This window comes from Amblyomma maculatum, chromosome 1, assembly GCF_055883805.1.
Source record: "Amblyomma maculatum isolate TAMU_Amacu chromosome 1, ASM5588380v1, whole genome shotgun sequence".
Classification (NCBI taxonomy): domain Eukaryota; kingdom Metazoa; phylum Arthropoda; class Arachnida; order Ixodida; family Ixodidae; genus Amblyomma; species Amblyomma maculatum.
In genome coordinates, this window is record NC_139344.1 from 412,728,579 (window position 1) to 412,746,339 (window position 17,761).

The window sequence follows — 17,761 nt, forward strand, 5'->3', positions numbered from 1 at the left end:
CATGACTCCAGTGCAGAGTATAATAACGAAAAAAACGTTTGGTTATGGTAGTGCGTAGTACAGAAGCTAGAAATATGAGTGATGGTGGTTCGACGCTTGGTTAAGGCGCGAGTTTTTTAAAATGTCAGGGTAAAATACATGTTCCTGTTCTTATTTTCTAGTCACAGTTTCTGGTCATACGAAGCATGAGGCGAGAAATGCCTTCGGAATAAATGTCACTGTACTGCTGGCATTTATACTGTACACACTCCTAACACAAGCTCATGATGAGGCGATAACATATGATAGGCGGGGATAATTAAGATATATAGGATTAGGATTATCGGCGCCGGAGTAGGTAATGAATCAATGGCTGCCATTTCACAGTAGTTAAGAACGCAGCTCAGCAGGAAATTTTAGGATACAAATAGCCTCCCCAACAAAGTGTGTTTATGCGAAAGCGTTTGACTGTGTAGATCACAGCAGATTGTGGCAAGCTCTCCAAGAGATGAGAGTTCCGATTCACCTCATCTGCCTCCTCAGGAACCTGTATGAAGGACAAGAGGCCACATTCAGAACTGGGCATGGCCTTACTGATTGGTTTCCGATTGAGAAAGGAGTCAGGCAAGGCTGCATACTTTCGCCTTGCCTATTTAACCGATATGCAGTGTGCATCATGAGGAAGGCCGGTCTGGACGAGTCTTCAGCTGTAGTGAAGATTGCTGGAAAACGTATCAGCAACCTTAGATATGCGGATGATACCACTTTAATGGCAGAAAGTGAAGTGGAACTCAAGAGACTTCTGATGCGCATACAAGACGAGAGTGAGAATTTTGGGCTTAAACTGAACATTAAAAGACAAAGGTCATGGTGTCTTGCCCTATCAAGTCCTGGATCATCAAGGGACCAGAAGTGGAAGCTGTGACAGACTTAATCTTCTTGGGCTGCAAGATTACCTCGGAAGGAGACTGCAGCCATGAAATTAGGAGACGCCTGCTTCTGGGAAAGAGAGCCATGGCTAGCCTTGACCGCCTAGTAAAGAGCAGAGACATTACAGTGCCAAACAAGATCCGTATAACTCGTGCTATGGTCTTTCCAGTTGTGATATATAGATGCGAGAGTTGGACTGTGAAGAAGGCAGACCGCGGAAGAATTGACGCGTTTGAAATGTGGTGCTGGCGGAGAATCTTGAGAGTTCCTTGGACGGCCAGAAGATCAAATCAGTCGATATTGTCGACCATAAACCCTGACTGCTCATTAGAGGGTCAAATTCTAAAGTTAAAGCTCAGCTACTTTGGTCATCTGATGAGAAGAGAGGAGTCGCTGGAGAAAGATTTGATGTTGGGAAAGGTTGAGGGTCGCCGGAGAAGGGGTAGGCAGCGAACGCGATGGTTAGATGGCATCTTCGAGGTACTGCAGATGAAGTTATGTGATGTTAGGAAGATTGTGAGAGACCGGAAAGCGTGGCGTGACATGGTCCATAGGGTCTCGAAGAGTTGGACACGACTGAACGACTGAACTGAACTGAGCGAAGTATGTACGCACTTTGAAGCGCTTTCAAGTCTGTGATAAAACAGCTTGCGCCGATGATGACTATATGTTTGCCTCAAGTTTAAGTTGCTCTCAAATGCTAGCGAAAGTTACAGTGATTCATGCTTCTGAATTCTGAATTACATTGTCGCAATAATTTTCCCGAATTCAAAAAACAATTGTTACTTTCGCATTAGGTCATCTCTTACCAGGCTTCTCAGTCGAATAATATAGGGAAATCAACTCGGGTAGCTGCTTTGAAATGTGATGCCGAGATGTGAATGTACCCTTTCGTATCCTTTCATCTTATACACACAACTAGTGCTAAGCTACGCAGAGATGTGCGCGTTAAACCTCTGTAGGCTGCGCATACCCGTTATTTGCAACTACGAACTTTGTACTGATTACTGTGTGTAAGCTAATAAAGGTACATGAAATAAAATAATACTAAAGAGTAATATGCATTTTCGTTAACAACTCATTTTTCACGGCTTGCGGACCCTTCGCAACCGTTTAATCATGAATTCACTCCGCGGAGAAAATTCTCTAGTATCGATAGTCGAGCCATGTGGTTTTGCGATGGTTAGAACATCCACCTTGCATGTCCGAGGCGCAAGCCTCCTACCATAGAGATGCTGTCGGAAAATGGAGTGGAGGAGCAAAGCAAAATCTATTGTTGTATTTCATCATTTTTTATCGACATAAGCATAATTATTCCCATTGTATCAAGAAGGACTCCCTCCCTTTCAATCTTTCATATTTCCCCGTGCCGGCTGCGACCATCAATTGTCGGCACAATTAGGCCTATGCCAAGTCCCTGACTCTCTTCCAACACAGTCTACTCTTTCTTTTCCTTGAAATCTAGCAAATTGCAGTTAAAGGCTATCGGCAATCACATAACACTCTCTGCTCATTCAAATTCGTTAATTTAAAGTTGGGCGTCATAAGCATTCGCTTATTCCATGAGGCAGACATCTCATTTATTTCTTTGCACTTGAACTTTAAATCTGGCATTTTTCTCGCCACAGAAGGCTGCGCTTTTCTCAGTTCAAGTTTGTCAATTATTATAAGAGATTGATTGTCTTCACGTGGTGTAGAGGGCATAAAACAAGGGTTAAAAGTGAACCTGCGTTCACGAAATGAGGCTTCACCTTAACCCTTGTTCAGTGTTCGTTCATGCTGCGTAACCATCATCTTTCTCCTGTTTTTCCCAAGAGGGCACAAAACGCAGAAAAATTGCGTGGATGCTTACGTGACCACGTATCAGATTAGGAAGTTACAGCGATAACGTGTGTATAGCTGGGAATGGGATCGGTTAAAAATAATGAACATTGGGTAAGCCTTTGCTCTCTAATGGTGATCTCAGGGCAGTCGCAATGATCATGATCCTACCTCTCTAGTTGTAAATGCTTCTATGTTTCTAAGCTATTTAAACAAAACTTACCTGGTTATAGTTACAAAAGTGGTGGTAAGCTCACTAATTTCCAAAAAAAAATTCTAGGCTAAAGTGCTGGACAAAGTCCGCAAAATTTTTTGCGCCATGATTGAGGAGGCTCGCTCCTTATGAAATGTTTCACGCCAAACAGAAACCTTAAAACCACGGTTCTATTGCTATAAATAAAACATGTGGGCTGCGTGTTTCTTTTAGAAAATTATTTTCAGCACACGCGTGTATGTCCCCTCCTACCTCAATAAATGATTTTATAATGCTATAATATTTTCAATATTCTTCCATATCAGCCGACAGAAAAGTGATCCTAATATAAATTCTAACTGTTCCTAATGGACTCATTAATGAGTAATAAATATCACCTAATACTCAACTGCATGATTTTAGTTTGAGCACTTCGCTTTTTTGCAAGAATGACGTAGGTGCTGCATAATCCTTGTGTCTATCTTACCAGCGTGACTTAGCACACCTTTTCACTTGCTTGCCTCTGCATTTCGACTTTTTTGAGTAGAGCTGAGAAGTCTGCCTTGGCTGCAGTAGCGTTATTCATTACTACTAAAGGCCTTACTGAAGATATGCTTAATGTTATGTCTGGTGGTTAAAGACGTTCTTCCTTGCCTAATCGCATCATTGAAGTAAATAACTGCATCGTGAAAGGAGTGAGACAAGGCTGCATACTGTCGCCCTGCTTATTTTACCTATATGCTGAGTGCATTATGAGGAAAGCCGGTCTGGGCCAGTCTTCAGCTGGAGTGAAGATTGCTGGGAAACGTATCAACAACCTTATATATGCGGGTGATACCACTTTAGTGGCAGAAAGTGAAGCGGAACTCAAGAGACCTCTGATGCGCGTACAAGAAGAGAGTGAGAAGTTTGGGCTTAGACTGAACATTAAAAAGACAAAGATCATGGCGTCTTGCCCTATCAAGTCCTGGAGCATCAAGAGACAAGAAGTGGAAGCTGTGACAGATTTTCTCTTCTTGGGCTCCAAGATTATCTCTGAAGGAGACTGGAGCCATGAAATTAGGAGACGCCTGCTTCTGGGAAAGAGAGCAATGGTTAGCCTTGACCGCCTAGTAAAGAGCAGAGACATCAGTATGCCAACCAAGGTCCGTATAACTCGTGCTATGGTCTTTCCAGTTGTGATGTATGGATGCGAGAGTTGGACTGTGAAAAAGGCTGACCCCCGAAGGAATAACGCGTTTCAATTGTGGTGCTGGCGGAAACTTTTGAGAGTTCCGTGGACTGACAGATGATCAATTAAGTCGATATTGTCGACCACAAACCCTGATTGCTCATTGGAAGGTCAAATTCTAAAGTTAAAGCTCAGCTGCTTTGGTCATCTGATGAGAAGGAAGGAGTCGCTGGAGAAAGATTTGATGTTAGGAAAGGTTGAGGGTCGCCGGAGAAGGGGTAGGGAGCGAACGCGATGGTTAGATGACATCCTCGAGGCGCTGCAGATGAAGTTATGTGATGTTAGGAAGATGGTGAGAGACCGGAAAGCGGGGCGTGACATGGTCCATAGAGTCACGAAGAGTCGGACACGACTGAACGACTGAACTGAACTGAAAGAATAGAAAGAAACCGAAAAGACAGAACTTGCCACTCTGGCGCATGTTGGAAAAAATAAGATAAGGATTTGAACTGAACATGGAAATCATCCTTTAAAGGGCAGGAAGCGTTGTATAGAGTTGGAAAGGCTTGATTTGGTTTAGGAGGTTACCGCTGCAAAACGACTCTGGAGGTGAGAGACGCCGTAGTGGTGAGGTTCGAAAATTTCTACCACCTCCTGGTTTTTAAAGTGCACTGAAATCGAGTTTTGAGGCGCCTTACTTTTCGCCGCCATCGAAAAGTGGCTGCCGCGATGCGGGTTCTGGTATAGTGGTCGAGCTCTTGTAACCACTGCACAACCATGGTGGGGCAATTTGAAATGCTAAGTGTATTTAATGGAACGGTTTTTCTACCGCTTTTGTAATAACATAAAAAAACTTCGACAATAACTTCTGGATGGGATAAGCTGATAAATCTTCCCAAGAACTATTGCCTGATTCATCTAAAAAGTTTGACATAAGCTAAAGAAGAAAAAAGGAAAAGGAGGTTGAGTTCATGGTAGTCGAATTGGTTACATTGCAAAGGTCTCCACTGCCTCCAGCATGCTGGTTAGCTCGCCTACGGTCCCTAGACTTGCACGACAGAAAGGTTTCTTATCCTAAGAGGAACATCCGTACATCCCGCAGGTGCTCACGGAGCGCCTGGTTTCAGATTACGTTTTGCAATTATAGTAATACTTTTAATGTGAAATTATAAAAAAAGATTCTGACATATCTTATTGATATATGAACACTATTTATGCGGTATTGAAGCACTTTTCTCGAAATATGTCTGAATGGGTAGGAAAGAGCACTCAGCAAGGGTAGGTTTGGAGCCTCATTTCGCATGTCGAGCCAACGTTTCGACAAGTGGACTTGTCTTCGGCGTTTCGACAAGTCCACCTGTTCACAGGTTCGCTCAAATTCCGAACTTAGGCTCCTTAACTTAGGCTACACTTGTTAAGCCCTTTTCCTTACTTTGTAGCCATCTTCGTTATCTCATTGTGCCGTGGATACTCTAAAAGTGTAAGTCCTAAGGTGCATATGCGCACGTTCGTGAGGGCCAAAATACTTCAGTAAATCAAAGAGCAGAGATGTAGTTTCTGCAGGCCAGCTGTCATGCTTTATACTCGTGAAAAGAAAAGTTTTTGGACGTGCCCTTATATCCTAAGATATATCCGTGCGCAGGGCCTCAAGAATACAAATTCAAAATGTTTGAAGCTGACATTCACCATTTGCTGTTGTGCTGCCCAGAAATGAAACGTACAAGAATCCGAAACCTGACAGTAGCACGTCTTTCACCGAGAAATTCTGCTTCCTATAATGCCTGGATGCAGGGACCGCATCTCTCACTCCCGAATGTCGTAAAATAAGCAAACATTTTCTATAATTAACCATTTCTTCCTACTGCATCATATAAACCTCTGATTTCTAGAGGCAACAAATATCGTTCAGAAATATGCCCGGAATGGTAACTGCGCAGGAAAAGTTTTAGTGCATTTTAGTGCGAAACCATTCTCACGCTCCCTACCTCCAATCAGGAATACAATCCAAACTTTGTTCGTGCCGTTGTTTTGAGATTGAAATCAAATTAATGGAGCGGATTCTTATCGATCACTTTGGATCCTGAGCGTCTGGGTCTGTAGCTAAGCGCCATAACCACTCAGTTCCATTGTCAAGTACCTTTGGTTTTTATAATCAATTCAAAGTCGGGCCGCTGCGATGGTGCAATGTCGCTACCGTTAAAGAACCTCATGTGGCAGTAATTTGCGGAGCCTTCTACCACAGCATATCTGGTTATCCTCAGTCAGTTTGAGACTTTAAACTCTATAAAACAAACCAAACTGACTTCCAACTGTTTGTAAACCTCCGCTCTTTAAGACGGTGGGTTCCAGAGGGTACCAAAACTACGGTTAAAACCTACAATATTTAACTCGGCGGCATGCAAATGCCGCTTCGTGTACAGCTCAAACTGCAGCACACCATGCACTAAGGCAGAGGTATGTATTATGCGAAAAGGAATTCCAGCCATTTAAAAGAGGAAAGACGAAAAACGGTCGCTAATTTTGAACTTATTTAATCTAACAGAGATTCCTGCCAGTTTTGTCGGCAGGCGACAGTAGGCGGCGACTTCGGTTTCACGACAGAGGCAGAGAACACGATTATTTAAATGAACACTGCATCTTTTTCTTTAGAAGGCAATATAATATAGTACCAACTCAAGATTCAGCCGCTACACTTACCGATATTGCAGACGAATATCAGAAAAACGAAATAAATTATTTCTTGTCTTCTAGCTCTTGTGATAGTGAAGCACCCGTTTGCCGCCATTAAAACCAGCGACTTGAGGTAATTGTTTGCAGGTTGGTCAGAATACAAATATTACAAAGCCTAGCGCTGCTGACACTTTCTAGACTATTGTTTCTGCGAATAATGGTGTTTACAGCTCTAATATATGACTGACTGCAGTTACAAGCGAGAGTGACGCACATTACTATGCTCGCGTAGGTCATCCTTCAAAAACTACACGCATAGGTCAACTCTTCGATAACGACAATTGGTTCTCAAGCAGAACGATCCCAGAGCTTTGGGATTTTGGCGTACTGCTTACACATTTCACTTTCCGTAAGGTTTATCAATAAGATAGGTGAAATAGCTTAGTTACTAAGTCATATAGGCAAAATATGATACCCCCTTTCGCAATAGTCTCTACCCCAGTAATATCTGCGAAGTAAGGGGGCTCCTGCAGTCCAGTGTAGGTACGAGGGAGCCTGAATCAAGATAGTGTGTTACTATGGCATAGATATGGCATAGATAGCGGACGGTCTGTACAGGAATCAGATCGATTATATTCTTTGCCGACAGAGATGGAGAAGCGCTGTACAAGCAGTAAAAACAAGGCCTGGGGCCGATTGTGGCACTGATCATCAGCTTCTTGTTGCCAAAATTAAGCTTCGATTGAGGAAAACACAGAAACCTAGAAGACCTTACAGGTATGGTCTGGATCAAATTCCATTAGAATATGCTGTGGAAGTGACTAATCGATTTCAAGAATTAGATCTAGAAGACATAGAGCCCGAAGAGATGTCGACTGATGTTCGTGATATAATACAAGAACTTGCTACTAAGGTAGTTCCAAAGCAAAAGAAAAGCAAGAAAGCAAACTGGTTATCTGAAGAGGCTTTGCAAATAGCTGAGGAAAGGAGGATGGCAAAAGTTATGGGGGAAAGAGAAAGATACAAGGTTCTCAATGCGGATTTTCAGAAAATAGCAAGGAGAGATACGAATGCCTTCCTGAGCATACAGTGCCAAGCAGTTGAGGACAACCGCCAATTCAGGAACACAAGAGCTCTGTATAAGACAATCAAAGATATCAAAGGAGCTTCTGTGCTAAGCTGGGCGTGATAAACGACAAACGAGGCAAGGACCTCACTGAAGCCTCAGGGATAAAGAGGAGGCGGCAGGAATATACAGAAGAACTGTACAAGAAGGATCCGAATGTGCGAACCCAACATAAGACGGTTGCGATTACTGATCTCGTGCCGGGCATCTTGAAGAGTGAATATGAATGGGCCTTAGCCAGCCTTGCTAAGAACAAAGCTAGCGGAATTGATGGCATTCCAGCTGAGTTGCTTCAAAACCTCAACCATGACGCTGTTAACATTCTGCATACATTATGTCAGAATATTTGGACAACCCTGCAGTGGCCACAGGATTGGAGGAGGTCAGTTTACATCCCCATTCCAAAGAAAGGCAGTGCCAAAGATTGTACCAACTACCGCACGATCGCGCATATTTCGCATGCTAGCAAGGTGATGTTGAAAATCCTCCAAGGTAGGCTGCAGCAGTATGTGGATCGGGAGCTTCCGGACGTGCAAGCTGGGTTTCGCAACGGCAGAGGAACTAGAGACCAAGTTGCCAACCTTCACTGGATCATGGAAAAAGCAAGAGAGTTCCAGAAATCCATCTACTTCTGCTTTGTTGATTATGCGAAAACGTTTGACTGCATAGATCACAGCCGGTTGTGGCAAGCTCTCCAAGAGATGGGAGTTTCATTTCACCTCACCTGTCTCCTCAGGAATCTGTATGAAGTGCAAGAGGCCACAGTTAGAATTGGGCATGGTCTTACTGGTTGGTTTCCGTTTGAGAAAGTAGTGAGGCAAGGCTGCATACTGTCGCCTGCCTATTTAACCTATATGCAGAGTCCATCATGAGGAAGGCCGGTCTGGACGAGTCTTCAGCTGGAGTGAAGATTGCTGGAAAGCGTATCAACACCTTTAGATATGCGGATGATACCACTTTAATGGTAGAAAGTGAAGTGGAACTCAAGAGACTTCTGATGCGCGTACAAGAAGAGAGTGAGAAGTTTGGGCTTAAACTGAACATTAAAAAGACAAAGATCATGCTTGTTGCCATCACTTCCTGGAGCATCAAGGGACAAGAAGTGGAAGCTGTGACAGATTTTCTCTTCTTGGGCTCCAAGATTACCTCGGAAGGAGACTGCAGCCATGAAATTAGGAGATGCCTGCTTCTGGGAAAGAGAGCAATTGTTAGCCTTGACCGCCCAGTAAAGAGCAGAGACATTAGTCTGCCAAACAAGATCCGTATAACTCGTGCTATGGTCTTTCCAGTTGTGATGAATGGATGCGAGAGTTGGACTGTGAAAAAGGCTGCCGCCGAAGAATTGACGCGTTTGAATTGTGGTGCTGGCGAATACTCTTGAGAGTTCCTTGGACTGCCAGAAGATCAAGTCAGTCGACATTGTCGACCATAAACCCTGACTGCTCATTGGTGGGTCAAATTATAAAGTTAAAGCTCAGCTACTTTGGTCATCTGATGAGAAGAGAGGAGTCGCCGGAGAAAGATTTCATGTTGTGAAAGGTTGAGGGTCACCTGAGAAGGGGTAGACAGCGAACGCGATGGTTAGATGGCATGTTTGAGGCACTGCAGATGAAGTTATGTGAGGTTGGGAGGGTGGTGAGGGACCGGAAAGCGTGGCGTGACATGGTCCATGGGGTCACGAAGAGTCGGACACGACTGAACGACTCAACTGAACTGATGGCATAGATTGCATGTGCGTATAGCAGGGTAAAGTTCAAAACGATTCTAGAACGAAGAAATTTATGCATCAAAATACGTTTTTGAATAAGTGTAAGAGCCGCACCTTGGCCCTTTGCAATTTGAGGTGATGAGCGGTGCGATATAGTTATTATATGCTAATGAGGCATCTTGAACGTAGAAAGAATTTCTAAGTGGAATGATTTAGTGATAAATATAAATGCGGAAATTAGGATTTTGTTGAACAGATATTTAGCTTCTTTAAAACATGGGTGTAGGCTCAGTATATGGGTAATGGTTTAAAATATATATCTTTTCACAGTGCACAGTAAAATAAGATGGTATATACCGCCTCATCTGTCCCGGAACAAATATCAGATCAGAATCGTCAAGGCATCGAATAGCCTAAAACACCACTGCCAGGGCAACTATAGCCCATCAATTACCATTTAAAGCGATAACAATTTCTGGATATTTGGGACCGCTCACATGCATTGTCACGAATCTTGGCAATTTTTATTTGTGGTTGCCATTAACCAGTCGCGTAACGCGCTATCAGGTCACTTATTTTTTGTTCACATATGAGTCGCCAAGACACTGTTTTTTTTTTCAACGTTGCCCAAAATGCGGCGATATGTGTCTCAAATAATTTCACCTTCTCGCGTCTGCTTCAATATTGTTGGCTGTCCTTGTAATGAGTTCTGGCGCCTTTTTTATTTATTTCTTCGTCGAAATTACATTGAGTACTGACGAGTACGTGACGGTGACTCATTCAGCGACCCGCGAAAGCATTTGCTCCAGTCGTCGCCACCGATTTGTTTAGCTAATTAAGAGTGCTCGTCAGCCCGACAAAGAGTTAAATTCAATGCCGCGTGAATCTCGTCGTTTGATGCCGACAGTATTTTCACTATGACGTGACAGCTGATGAAAGTGCTGAATCCCGTCACCATGACGTACCAGCAAAGATAGAGCTCTCCGAGCAGAAACCCTCTGTTGTTTTTGTTATGACCCACGAGCCTCCCTTTTTCCAAAGATGGTTTGATTAACCTGCGGAATGCTGCTTGAAGATGTTGGGCCATGTGGCAACATTGAACGCTTGGAGCAACAGAGCAATATATTAAGGCAAGTCAACATCACACGACGGATCTCCTCAGTTTTGGCTTGAAAGCTGAGAAGCTTCATTTAATGGATTGAAACATATTCAAGAATCAGCTTCAGAAGGCTTTTAGGAGCCTCGTAAAAAAGAAAAAGCCAAGTTCCTCCTTTATGCACGAATTCAGCGCCCGAATGAATTTTTCTTGGTTTACATTGAAAAGATGAAGCGCCTTTTCCTTGCCTCCAACTCTCCCTTTACAGAGGAAAGCGAAGTAAACATTGTTAAATGTTAAAGACCAGCGCAGTGTTAAGACCAACTTTTCGCTGGTCTTTTACGCCAGCCGCAAAAATCTGGGGGAGAGTTCAAACAGAAAACAAGCGCTACCAAAAATAGCTTGGACAACATGCCATTTTATGTGCTTTCTACAAGACCGTGAGACGCCGCAGCTACAGGCGGACATACTCTGCGGAGATTGTCAGTGAGTGTTGCGTCATCTGCGTCGCTCGATTCATCTCCAATGTAGCCTCAGGTTACCTTATCCGTGACAAAGTGTTGCAACCACTACACATCCGAGTCAAACCTGGACACATTAGAGCCAGCAATGGCCTATGCCACTGAATTCCGCCCTCTTCCGTTCCGACGAACTCCTCAATTACCGCTCAACGCGATTAAGCGCTGCCCTTAAAAGTGACCCCTTGGTCCTCGCTCACCATTACTGCAAATTATACAGCAGCGCCCGTAAATGCGACGCCTGGTGAATATCTAACACCTGCCTACTGTGCTTCAATTTTAGTTAAGCTTCCACATTATTCTGTACTGCTTATATACACCTAGTCGCGTGCGTGGTACTCCTACCAACGCCCGACGACCAGCCTTGGCCAATGATTCAAGCAATCGACGAATTCTAGCGCATAGTGGCGTATGCATCGTCAAGTCTTCTTTCCTGAATCCCACCATTGTCTCGTGCACGCTTTGCTTTGCAGGGCGACATTTATGCTCCTGATATGGGAGAAAGTCTCCTAGCCCTAAAGGGCAAACTGAAAACAGCAAAATTTGGAGGTGAGCTTGGTTCACAAGTGAATAGCGAAGATTCTCCGCCACCGAAGACGACTCGCACGCCGCTATTACATCGCCGCTGCTCTCGACGAAAACACACAAGAATGATATGACCAGACACCAAACTGGCATCGCCGACAAGGAAAGTGAAACGGTGTACACCAGCCTAGACCTCAATGTAAGAGGAAGCCGAGATCGGATACCGAGGAACATTCATGCAAGGAGACTTACAAACGGTCTGAAGTACCTGTCCACGGTCTCCCGGTTACCGCTTTAGGGGACACAGGAGCCGGCAACACAGTCATTAGTAGTCTGTGTGCGCCAAGTTGAAGAAATTGGAGAACTTATGAGATAATCCGCTGATCCTCACAGCTTGTGGCAACCTTTCTCCTACGCGGGACGATTTGCTTGCTCCCTTGTATTAGTTACCGTAAAGGCGGAGTTGGAGCCGCGAAAGAGGCCCTTCATCGTTTCAATTTAAGCCAGGAAAGACTCATTCCGCCGCTGAATTCATGCATAACGGTGTAACTTGGCTTTTTTTTTCTAACGAGGCTCCTAAAGGCCTTTTGAAGCTGATTCTTGAATATTTTCTAATTCATGAAATGAAGCTTCGCAGCATTCAAGCCAGACCTGAGGAGATCTGTCAAGTGCGATGTTGACTTGCCTTGCTATTGCTCTGTTGCTCCAAGCGTTCAATGTTGCCACAAGGGCCAACATCTCCAGTCAGCCTTCCGCAGTTTTATCCGGCCATATTTTGAAAGAGGGAGGCTCACGTGCCACAAGATAAACAGGAGATGGTTTCTGATCGGAGAGCTCCAACTTTGCAGTTACGTCATGTTGACAGGATTCAGCACCTCCCCAGCTGTCACGTCATAGTGAATATGCTGTCGGCATCTAACGACTAGATCCACGCGGCACTGAAATTAACTCTTTATCGAGCTAACGTGCACTCTCAATTAATTAAGCAAATCTGTTGAGAAGACTGGAGCAAAAGCTTTCGCGGAGCGTTGAATGAGTCACCGTCACGTGCTCGTCCCTACTAAATGTATTTTCGACGAAGAAATACATAAAAAAAGACGCCAGAATTCATTACAAGGACAGCCGACAATACTAAAGCGCATGTGAGATTGTGTAATTATTTGAGATACGTATCACTGCATCTTGGGCAACATTGAAAGAAAGAATCTAGTGTCTCGGCGACACATACGTAAACAAAGACCACAAAATCTGCATAAAATAAGCTACCTTATATCGCCTTATGCTTTCTGGTTAATGGCAAACACAAATAAAGATTACAAATACACGTGGATGGTCCCAAATGTCCTGAAATGTGTTTTGCTCCGTACGCTAATTGATGGGCTTTGGTTGCTGTGGTATTGCGGTTTTAGGCTAAGGCATTCGATGCCTTGGCAATTCTGATCTGATATTTAGTTCCAGGTGAGATCATACCGGCATACAGCCTGACCAACACACACACACACACACACACACACACACACACACACACACACACACACACACACACACACACACACACACACACACACACACACACACACACACACACACACACACACACACACACACACACACACACACACACACACACACACACACACACACACACACACACACACACACACACACACACACACACACACACACACACACACACACACACACACACACACATATATATATATATATATATATAGGTTGTCTACCGACGACCGAAAAACATCCGCAACATCCTAGTCCACTCAAAAGTAGGTAATAACCCGCGGTTGGGGTAACAACCCGCGGGGGGGGGAAAGATTAGATGCCAGGTGTGCAGGCACATGCAGACATCAAGCGGCGCAGCAAGCACAGCGTCAAATTTTAAGTGGAGAATAGATGGTAACTTTGATTGCGATGCCTCAAACGTTATATATCGCCTAGAATGCGGTGTCTGCCGCATGCAGTATATTGGCCAGACAGCTAGCCCGCTACGAATGCGGTTTAATAATCACCGTGCTCATGTCCGCTCTCTGCCCAACCTTCCTTTTTCAAAACATTTTAACCAGAAACAGCACTCATTCGACTCAGTCAAACTAACAGTTTTTCAGGGGGGATTCAATAATACACGGGAGCGGGAGCAGCGAGAGTCATACTTTATAAGTTTAGGACAATTAATACTGGGATAAATGAAAACATTGGGGCAATGTCGTCCTTACGAGCCCTGCAAGTTGAATGTTAAGCACATATATCAATCATTATCTCTTTACAGTTTTCCTTGTTTTTTATTTTTTTATCCCCCTTGTTCCCCCTCTTTTTTTCCCCGCTTCGTTGATACCCTCCACATCCCACTTCACGTAAAAACCTTCTTCATGCTTGGCACTCACATCTCTTACCGAAAACCTTAGAGTATTTCACCATTCTACTGTCCCACATATTTATTTTTTTCTTATTCTGTCTTTGAGGTTCATCTCTCGTCGCGAGTTGCTCGAACTTTACTCGCCGCTGTCAAGTTCTTCTAACCAGCAATGTCCACCTGGTTGTGGAGCCTTTTTTTTCCTTTCATCACCCTTGGCACACCCATCTTTTAGTGAGAACAAGAAAAATAATTTTCTCACCATCTGCAGTAAACACGTACCCCCAACTGTTTTTGTTTATATTTTCAAGGTTGTTCGGCGGCTGCCTGTATTGTGTATTGTATACAGATGACTCCCGACGGCTGGTGCATTGGGTGGATGACCCTTTCAGCCTAGCCTGCTCTCCGCACCTGTGTGTGTATGTGTGTGTTGTGTGTGTCCAGCTGGTTCACCTGTATATGCCCATATTCTGTTTGTATAACCTCTTGCCAACGCTATAAGAAGACGAACAAGAATCATGTACCCTCAGTCTTGAGAAAGGCAGGGCTCCTGCCGAAACGTCGACTACAAATAAACTTGGAAACAGTATGAAGCAATTTTTCACTTGTATGTAACCTCTAGCAACCAGGTACGTCTATATACTTATGCTATATATATATATATATATATATATATATATATATATATATATATATATATATATATATATATATATATATATATATATATATATGTATATATTGCCACGTGCCTAGCGCCGCGCGACAGCCTTGTTTGGTGCCGACGACGACGACGAAGCGGTTGTTGTTGGCACGAGCGGCGCGCTGGTGCTGGACGCTGTGACTCTGATCGGAACGACAAGCCGACCTTATTCTCTGGTCCTCGGCAACGTGTACCTTCACGGCTCCCTGTGACTTCAGTCGTGACACTAGTGGAGGTGCCATCGATGATCCCTTCTCCTGCGGACGATCCTACGCGGCCGCCTCTCGTGACCACTCCTGTTCATCGTACTAGCCGACGGCTCCGAGGCTTGTCCCCCGAGGCTTCCCTCTTGACGAAGAGACTCTGGCTGCGGCAACGACACCGCCCGCCCGTACCATGACTGTCCCTTCCACCCTTTCGTCCTGTCTCTTCCTTCAGACCCCACGTACCCCTAAACCATTTAACGTTGAGCAGTTTGAAGACGCCGAAGACTGGCTAGCTCACTATGAAAGAGTCGCGACGTTTAACGGCTGGGACGACGCTGCGAAAATGCGGAACGTCTACTTCAGCCTTGAAGACGCTGCTCGGACATGGTTCGAGAACCGCGAGGCCACATTCTCTACGTGGCCGGCCTTCCGAAGTCAGCTCCTCGGTACGTACGCCAACAGTGACCGCCGAGAGAATGCCGAGCGTGCCCTGACCTCTCGAGTTCAGCGTCAGAACGACGGGGTCGCAATGTACGTCGAAGACGTCATGCGCCTTTGCCATCAAGCCGACCCGTTCATGAGTGAGGAGAAGAAGGTTCGGCACCTGATGCAAGGCGTCAAAGAACAGCTTTTTTTCCGGCCTCGTGCGGAACCCACCCATCACCGTCGCGGCGTTACTGGCTGAAGCTGTGACCATGGAGAAACTGCTACAGCAGCGATGCAGCCAGTACGATCGGCCGCTGAATTCCATCTCCACACTACCGCCGTCTGACCGAACCGACTACAATCCCGGGGCAGATATGAGCTCCCTTCGCGACCTCATTCGCACCGTGGTTCGCGAGGAGCTCCAGAAACTTCATGGATCATTTACTCCTGGCGCAGCTTCCCTGGCCAGCATCATCCGTGAGGAGGTCCAAAACGCACTCACGCCACCAACAAGTACAGTCGTTCCACCACCCCCCCCGGGCCCCACCCAGCGGATGACTTATGCTGATGTCACACGCCGCCCAGCCCTGCTACCTACCCCTTCGCCTTACACGCAACCTCAGGTCGCTGTGCACGCTGCGGCACCGCTGCCCCTTTGGGCAGATCGGTGCCAGGCGCCCCGGAAGACTGATCTCTGGCGCGCTCCAGATAACCGCCCTCTCTGCTACCACTGTGGCGAGGCAGGTCACCTCTACCGGCAGTGCCCTTATCGTCAGATGGGCCTTAGAGGATTTTCCCCCGACAGCCCTCGCCCACGGCCTGGTCAGCGGCCTCAGGACATCGCCGAGTACGTCACCCGCCAGCGTACGTCACCCGCCAGTCTGCCACAGTCTCCTCGTCGTGAGTCGCGCTCGCCTTCGCCTCGTCGTTCTTCGCCCTCTGGGCCACGGTATACCGCTGGACGCCATGGTTCCTCGAGCCTTCATCGGGAAAACTAGCTGCGGCGACCTTTCGGGGCGAGGCCGCCGCACACCGATTCGCCGTAAAGCTTCCATCGCCGTACCGCTCGATTCGCCCCGACGTCGAACGCCGAATTCCTGTCCAGTTTTCGCCGCACAGATCGGTGCCAGGCGCCCCGGAAGACTGATCTCTGGCGCGCTCCAGATAACCGCCCTCTCTGCTACCACTGTGGCGAGGCAGGTCACCTCTACCGGCAGTGCCCTTATCGTCAGATGGGCCTTAGAGGATTTTCCCCCGACAGCCCTCGCCCACGGCCTGGTCAGCGGCCTCAGGACATCGCCGAGTACGTCACCCGCCAGCGTACGTCACCCGCCAGTCTGCCACAGTCTCCTCGTCGTGAGTCGCGCTCGCCTTCGCCTCGTCGTTCTTCGCCCTCTGGGCCACGGTATACCGCTGGACGCCATGGTTCCTCGAGCCTTCATCGGGAAAACTAGCTGCGGCGACCTTTCGGGGCGAGGCCGCCGCACACCGATTCGCCGTAAAGCTTCCATCGCCGTACCGCTCGATTCGCCCCGACGTCGAACGCCGAATTCCTGTCCAGTTTTCGCCGCACAGACCAGATCGCCCCGACGTCGTCCGCATCGCCGACCAGTTATCACCGCCGTGTCGCTTAGATCGCCCCGACGCAGACCACACAACTGCCGCCCAGGTTCCGGCGCCGCACCGCTTGCTTCACTCCGACCTGCCGTCAACATTGAATTGTCCCGACGCCGACCACCCAACCGCCGTTCAGCTTCCGCCACCACACCGCTCACTTCACTCCGAACCGACGTCGATAGGCCCTGGTCTTGGCCGAGTCTCCCTGGACATCCCTATTATCGTTGACACGAAGGAGGTCAGCGCTTTAGTTGATACGGGAGCCGATTATTCTATCCTGAGCGGGCGGCTTACAAGGACACTGAAAAAGGTGATGACGCCATGGAACGGACCAGACATATGTACGGCAGGCGGACATGTGGTTGCACCACTGGGTATGTGTACAGCCCGGGTTACGGTGCGAGGCTGCACATTTGTTGAGACTTTTCTTGTTCTACGCGAATGCTCTCGTGATGTTATTCTTGGCATCGACTTCCTTCGTGAGCACGGTGCCACTATAGATCTACCGAACAGCTTGGTGACGTTTTCCGCCAAACTGGCCACTTAAAAGCATGAGTACCGCGGGTCCCACTCCACGCTGCGAGTCGCCGATGATAGCCTCACAGTGCCGCCACGCGAGAGCATCCTCACCAGAGTTACTTGTGACGAGCCACATCACGGCCTCCGGGCTGTTGAGCCTAATGTCTCCCTCTCACTAGCCG